Source organism: Littorina saxatilis, linkage group LG11 (genome assembly GCF_037325665.1).
Source record: "Littorina saxatilis isolate snail1 linkage group LG11, US_GU_Lsax_2.0, whole genome shotgun sequence".
NCBI classification, from domain to species: Eukaryota; Metazoa; Mollusca; class Gastropoda; order Littorinimorpha; family Littorinidae; genus Littorina; species Littorina saxatilis.
In genome coordinates, this window is record NC_090255.1 from 21,606,371 (window position 1) to 21,613,562 (window position 7,192).

Here is a 7,192-nt window from a genome sequence, read left to right on the forward strand (position 1 = left end):
AATGCAATACCAAAGTCCGGGCTTTAAGATTACTTGACCAAAATTTCAACCAATTTGGTTGAAAAATGAGAGCGTTACAGTGCCGCCTCAACTTTCACGAAAAGCCGGATATGACGTCATCAAAGACATTTATCAAAAAAACGTTCGGGGATATCAATCCCAGGAACTCTCATGTCAAATTTTATAAAGATCGGTCCAGTAGTTTGGTCTGAATCGCTCTACACGCACACACACACACACACACACACACACACACACACACACACACACACACACACACACACACACACACACACACACACACACACACATAAACACAAACAAGCACACACACACTGTTACGAAGCGGTTTACTCGTATTTTTGGTAATGTGTATTGTTGTAAATAGAATAGACTATAGCGATGGTCAGACATTGGAAAGGGCTATAGGCTGCATACCGTCACGTTGACCGCAGTTGAACCTTCGTGTAACTGACAGGTTTTTCGCGTGCAAGTAATGCAGACGACAGCTCACTGGCAATGTCATAGCAAGAACGACTTTGTAAAATCAGTCGCCGTCAAGGAGCCAAGCTCGACTCATGTTTTTCGTAACACTTTAGCAGACGGGCTCCTGTTTTAGGTATCTGACTGAAGAAGGATGAAGACTGACGAACTTTCCCTATCAGCTTACATGATATCTTCCATTTTCATATTCATGCCAGGCCGGCGACTGTACTAAATGTTGGCTTTACACTCTTTTGAGGTATGTTTGAAACCGGTTATATTTTCATGTCATGTTGTCGTATGTGAGAAGAGTGACTGTTTCTGTGTTTAACGTTATTGTGTAGGCCTAAGCTATTGTGCTACACTGCTTAAACATGTGAGGGTTTTACGTAACGTTTTCTTGGCTTTAGAAAACAGGAATTAACGTGTAAATAATTATATTGGCTCATGCAGCTTAATATGTTGGACGAGTGAGTATTTTTATTGTGCGAGTGAAAGAAACTAAAGACAAGTTGACTTATGGACTATAAACTTTACAGTGTTCCAACTGGAGGGTTTTCATCGACGGAGGCTGAACTGAACTGGTGACTGCGGCTTGGTGTACATGACCATGGCATGGAGAGCTGGCAGAGTTCTACAGTTAGCCGCCGAGACGAACTGGAAGGATCAAGGACTACGTCAAGCAATGGTTGCGGTGTCGTGAGGACTGGTGCACCCTTGTCAGTCGTCTGAAGGACTTACAGCCATACCAACATCTTGAAAGCCGAAAGATGGCAGTAGGGTAACGTACAGTAGAATATCTATTCGTCTTACCTGTTAAGCTGCTTTGTTTGAGCCAAAAGGTGTCTGCGTCTTGGACTGTAGAGTTTCTTGCGGTGTTGTCGGCCTAGGGTACTGGTCGAAGCCCGGAAATGATTTTGTGATGTAAAAAGCTTTGTAAACAATAATAATTAGTCTTGGCAGTGTCAAGATCCATTTAACACCAGGTTTTTGCGTGTGTGAGTGCGTGTGCGCTTGTGCCTTGTAAGCTACTGTAGCGGACAACTATTCAGATTACATTCAAGCCTGTAAACAAATACTAAACTTATAGAGTGGTGTAGAGGCATTTATGATTGTCCAGAAACCGGGCTATACCACTCCATAACACACACACACACACACACACATACACCATGACCCTCGTTTCGATTCCCCCTCGATGTTAAAACATTTAGTCATAACTTGACTAAATGTAAAAAGCAAACAACCGAACAAACAAACGATTAACAGACTAAACAAACAAACAAAAACATACATACAAACTAACATAACATAACAGAGAGAGAGAGAGACAGAGAGAGAGAGAGAGAGAACTCAGAACTCAGAATGGTTTATTATATTAGGGTCACAGCGAGCGAGCGAGAGAGAGAGAAAGAGAGAGAAAGAGAGGGGCAGAGAGAGAGACAGAGTGAGTGAGCGAGCGAGTAAGCAAGAGAGAGAGATAGAGACACACACACACACACACACACACACACATACACACACACACACACACACACACACATAAACAGACATACATATACACACACAAACCAGAAGGAGTGAGAGCGCGAGAAAAAATGAGAAAGAGAAAGTCGACGTCAGTATGTAGTGGTATTGACACGTAGCCATAATGACACGTAGCGCTAAAAGATGTAGTGCTGTCGACACGTAGTGATAATGAAGGAATGATAGCGACTCATAGACACATTATTATGGGGGCCGGCCAGGAGGCCCCCATTTATACGGTTAGTTTCGAGGGTGACTATGGGCAGCGCCATTTTGTTGTGAAATACGTCATCAGTTTGTGTACACAGGAAGTTGTGACATCCGTCACCCTATGGGAGGGGTGAAGGCAACATTGTTCATCAGTAGAAAGTTGTGAAATCCGTCACCCTATGGGAGGTGTGAAGGCAAAATTGGTCATCACTGAGTTTGTGTAACACAGGAAGTTGTGAAATACGTCACCCAAAGGGAGGGATGAAGGCAAAATTGTTCAACAAAAACGAAGGTATCATCATAGGTCTAAATGTGTAGGGTCAACCGCAACAAACTCAAACCATTCACTGCATCTGAGTGACTTATATACCAACATTTTATTTCTTATTTTCAGCACAGGTATAGGAAAAATCATGAACCAAAATGTTATTTATTTTCTAACTTAACATTTGTTTTACAAATGTGACCATGGTCTTTCAAACATACAGTGACATTAAACTCATAACTCATAACTCATAACTCATAACATTTTATTGATCCAACAAAGGAAATTAAATTGGTCATCAGCACATATAGGTCATTAATTAATAATTATAAAAGAAGAAGAGAAGAAAATTTATAAAACCCATGATAACAAAAAAATATCTAAAGTAATATATGTACAACTACAATACCCTTTTTACTTGCACACTTGACACACCGACACACCAACACACATGCATACATACCTACATACATACCTACGTACATACATACATACATACATACATACATACATACATACATACATACATACATACATACATACATACATACGTTCCATGTTAAAGTGTAGTTAAGAACATCACAGTAATTATATCATTGTTTGGATTAACAGATAAGTTTTTATGTAAATGATGATAACAACAATCCATAATTAACGCTATTGCACTACCAAAAGAAGAGACCAACCAAACACATAAAACCAATCACAGTAATCATCATCAGTTATCACAGGTATCACAGTAGATTAGCCATCAGGTAGTTAGACTCAATTGGGCAAGTATAGTGTCAACACCATCACAACAGTGTTAAAGCTCATTATCACAGCACTAGTTATGATCAAAGGTCAAACAGTCATCAAATCATATTAAATCTATCACTAAGAGGTACATTTAAAAGGCATCACCGATAGTCTGTGGCCAGGACAATGGCTCGGTTGCTGTTAAAATATCTCACAGCTGCAGGAACAAAAGAACGCCGAAAACGCTCCGTTCGACACCTAGGCATGAGAAACCGAGCGTTCCGTGTGATGCGGAGATCCATCAGTGCGTCGTGGAGGGGATGCCCTCGGTCGAACAGAATAGCTCTGGACTTAATGGCAAGCCTTCTTTCAACAAGGACTTCAAGGGTGTCAAGGCTCTGGCCTACAGTAGAACTCGCTTTCTTTATCAGCCTGTTATGTTAAAAAAAGAAGAAAAAGAAAAGCTTTTGTGCACAAATCAGAAAATACATTGTACATTTTACCTACAGTGTCTGTGGCAAAGGATCCAGCAAGTTGCACTGATCTATATTTTTACATCAGTGGCAAGTTGTCAAGAACAGGCGCTTGCATTTGGTGTTTAACGTCATTTTCAACCACGAAGGTTATATCGCGACGAGGGAAAGGGGGGAGATGGGATAGAGCCACTTGTTAAGTGTTTCATGTTCACAAAAGCACTAATCAAAAAATTGCTCCAGGGGCTTGCAACGTAGTACAATATATGACCTTATTGGGAGAATGCAAGTTTCCAGTACAAAGGACTAAACATTTCTTACATACTGCTTGACTAAAATCTTTACAAACATTGACTATATTCTATACAAGAACCACTTAACAAGGGTTAAAGGAGAAACAGAATCCGTTAGTCGCCTCATACGACATGCGGGGTGCAGAGAAATAAGGATGTGGAAAAGAAGACTTTTGGTAAGTGAAATAAAGGTGATGGAACCAGTCAGGTAGAAATAAGACAACAAGAAAAGAATTGGAAAACTGCAGGGAATAGTAGGGAGAGTTTTCTTGGAAGGAAATATAGGTGAAAGGACTGGTAAGGCAGAAATAAGACAAAAGAAGAGAAGAAACAGAACCGTTAGTCGCCTCTTACGACATGCTGGTTAGCATCGGGTAAATTCTTTCTAGTCCCAACCAATATGGGACTCCCCCTAACCCGCGCTTGCATTTGAATGTGTCCACTGATAGTAGGTTTGGTTGTGATCAATCAGAATGATGTGGGAATAAAAATGTATGACAGTTTGGTATGATGACATGTAATTCACATATGCTGAAATGTAATATTATACATGACATAATATCATTATGGCTGTTGCCATGACCATGAACCCCAAGAAAGGTTTAATGTTATGTAAAATCAAAATACCAAAATCAAGCACCTATTAACCTGGTCTACGGCGCGGGAAGATTGAGGCCTTCGTAAACGTTCAACGTTGACCAATAATGATTTTAACAATGTTGTGTCGTTTTGTATTATGTTTTATTTTGTTGATCAATTGATAAATATGTCTTCCCAACATATCACAAATCAAACAGAAATAAAGTCTTAGAGAACTACAATAATTATTGTTGCCGTCAAAACCTTGCAAGGCCTCAACCGTTCTCACGAGATCAGTTACATTTTTTTTTCTCTCTCTCTCTCTCTCTGCCTGTCTGTATGTCTTTGTTTGTGTCTCCCTCTGGGTCTCTCCGCTTCTGTCTTTCTATGTCTGTCTATAGATGTGTGTGTGTGTGTGTGTGTGTGTGTGTGTGTGTGTGTGTGTGTGTGTGTGTGTGTGTGTCTCTCTCTCTCTCTCGCTTTCTCTCTCTCTCATCTGACTTTTGGCACACAGGTCAAAGCAGAGGTTAACTTGAGTGCACGTGTACCTAGCAGGAGGAGGAGGGGGGGGTGTGATTTCTTGAATTAGCTGAGGGCGGTGAACATGTGTCGTTGTTTGCCGTTGTCATGAGAACAGTTACTTTTGTTTTGTTTCTTTTTTCCCTCCACATTTTTGCATTTTCACAATAGGTTTTTCTGTTTCATCTCTCATACATGGTGTCAATTGGAAAAAAAAAACGGAACAAAACAGAAGTAACTTATCTCGCGAGAACGGTAGTGCACTAGGTTTGGGGAAAAACACGACAGTACCTTATCTCTTTCAACCCGTATGGGGCCCTTCAACATGTGACAGACTGACAAATGCACCGAACCCATTTGGTTGTTCGAGAGAATTTTTCTGTGCCTCAGGGTCAGCTCAGGGTCAGTGTCATAAGAGCCTGCATGTATGGCCGGACGAAGCCATGTTAACGGAAGGGATATATTAAGACCGTTTCCAACGGATTTTTACACTGCTAAAACCTGACTTTCTTGCAGTTGCTTTGTCTGCAATGCCTTAGAACTCTACAAATAGTTAAGTTTTTCGCGTTTATGTTGTAATTTGCAAGCAAACATCGTACATAGTAAAGTTAATCGACTTTGCTACAATTTGTAAAAACTAGGGCATTACTTGATACCCCCCCAAAAAAAATATATAAATCCCATGCTGTTTTCAAATACAGCGTTTTGCTATTCACTCCAATATAATAGTAAATAACAATCAAGAAATAACGAAGTCTTTTAACCACAATTTCCCAGATATTTACACTTTTCATTTTGTTTCAATTCACACCACAAAACATACACTTCGCCTTTTGATATTCAGTAGCTCAGTTGGTAGAGCACTGGACTTGTGATCGAAAGGTCGCTGGTTCGAATTTGGGCCGGGACGGACACGGGACAACTTTATGTGCAGACCCAGAGACGGAAGCCATGTCCCACCCCCGTGTCATCACAATGGCACGTAAAAGACCTTGGTCATTCTGCCATAAGTGCAGGTGGCTGAATACACCTAAACACGCAGACACCTGGGTAGCGCGACTCCGTTGCTGCTAGCTTTCCACTGGGAGGAAGCGACCCGAATTTCCCAGCGATGGGACAATAAAGTAATGAAAATGAAAAAAAATAAATAATAATAGTATAAATCATAACTAATTTTCTTCACACCATCATAGACATAATGTTGCCTCACATGTTCTTTGTACAATCGTTGGTTTTCACAATAAATATTGCATTACTGTACTTGTCTTCTTTTTCTTTAACAATGTCTTTCCAAAAACAAAACTCAAAGACCACACAAGCTATTGCAACCTACTCCTATCTCTCGTCTCTCTGCCTGGCTACAATGGTACCTAAGATTTTACATTCAAATGCTTACATTTTCATGCACCCACATTGTCAAAATACCAATAATTATTCAAAACAAATGTTAACTACTACCTAACTTCATTTTAGACCCACACCCATTATTATACACACATTTGACATTGAAACCATTAGTCGGCCCCCTGTCAATATTTATCGACTAAGTTCCTTGTTTGTAGCACTAATCAACGTAGCGATAGCGGCACGTAGCACAAATGACACGTAGGACAAATGACACGTAGCACAAATGACACGTAGCGCTAGCGATACGCACCCGAAAATGAGTCAACCCGATTGACCACTGACCACTGATGTTTAAACATACTGACCACGACAGAGCAACATAGATAGGTTCACCCAGTCGGTTTCTCGAAATACTAAGCACCAGCCATACTTATAAAATATTAAATTATGTAATCAAATAGAAGCTCTGAAGATAACAATTTTGACTCGCTTTCACTGGCTTTCCCACTGACAACACTCGTCGCAGTTGTCTTCCATGATTGCAGTGCGGAGGGCCCCGGAAAATGCATTTTTAAAACTGGGTTTACAACATGGTCTACCATTTTGTACGTTTGTACTGCATTTTTAGCATGTTGATTATCTGTCTGAGAAAAAAACTAGTGTTACCAACTTCCAGTGACAGAGTCTTTCCAAGTTCACCGTCTCTCATCTCTCTCTCTATCTCACCAGGAACTGTGTGCTTGTCTCGAGGCTCGGGA

The 7,192-nt window shown here is 40.5% G+C and overlaps 1 long non-coding RNA gene across 1 annotated transcript; it reads left to right on the forward strand.

Moving 5' to 3' along the window:
- Window positions 1-348: 348 nt before the first annotated feature.
- On the forward strand, window positions 349-1,463 carry LOC138980831 (uncharacterized). Its single transcript, XR_011460456.1, has 2 exons — window positions 349-742; window positions 1,023-1,463. It is a non-coding gene; the product is annotated as an uncharacterized lncRNA (long non-coding RNA).
- The last annotated feature ends 5,729 nt before the right edge of the window (window positions 1,464-7,192 follow it).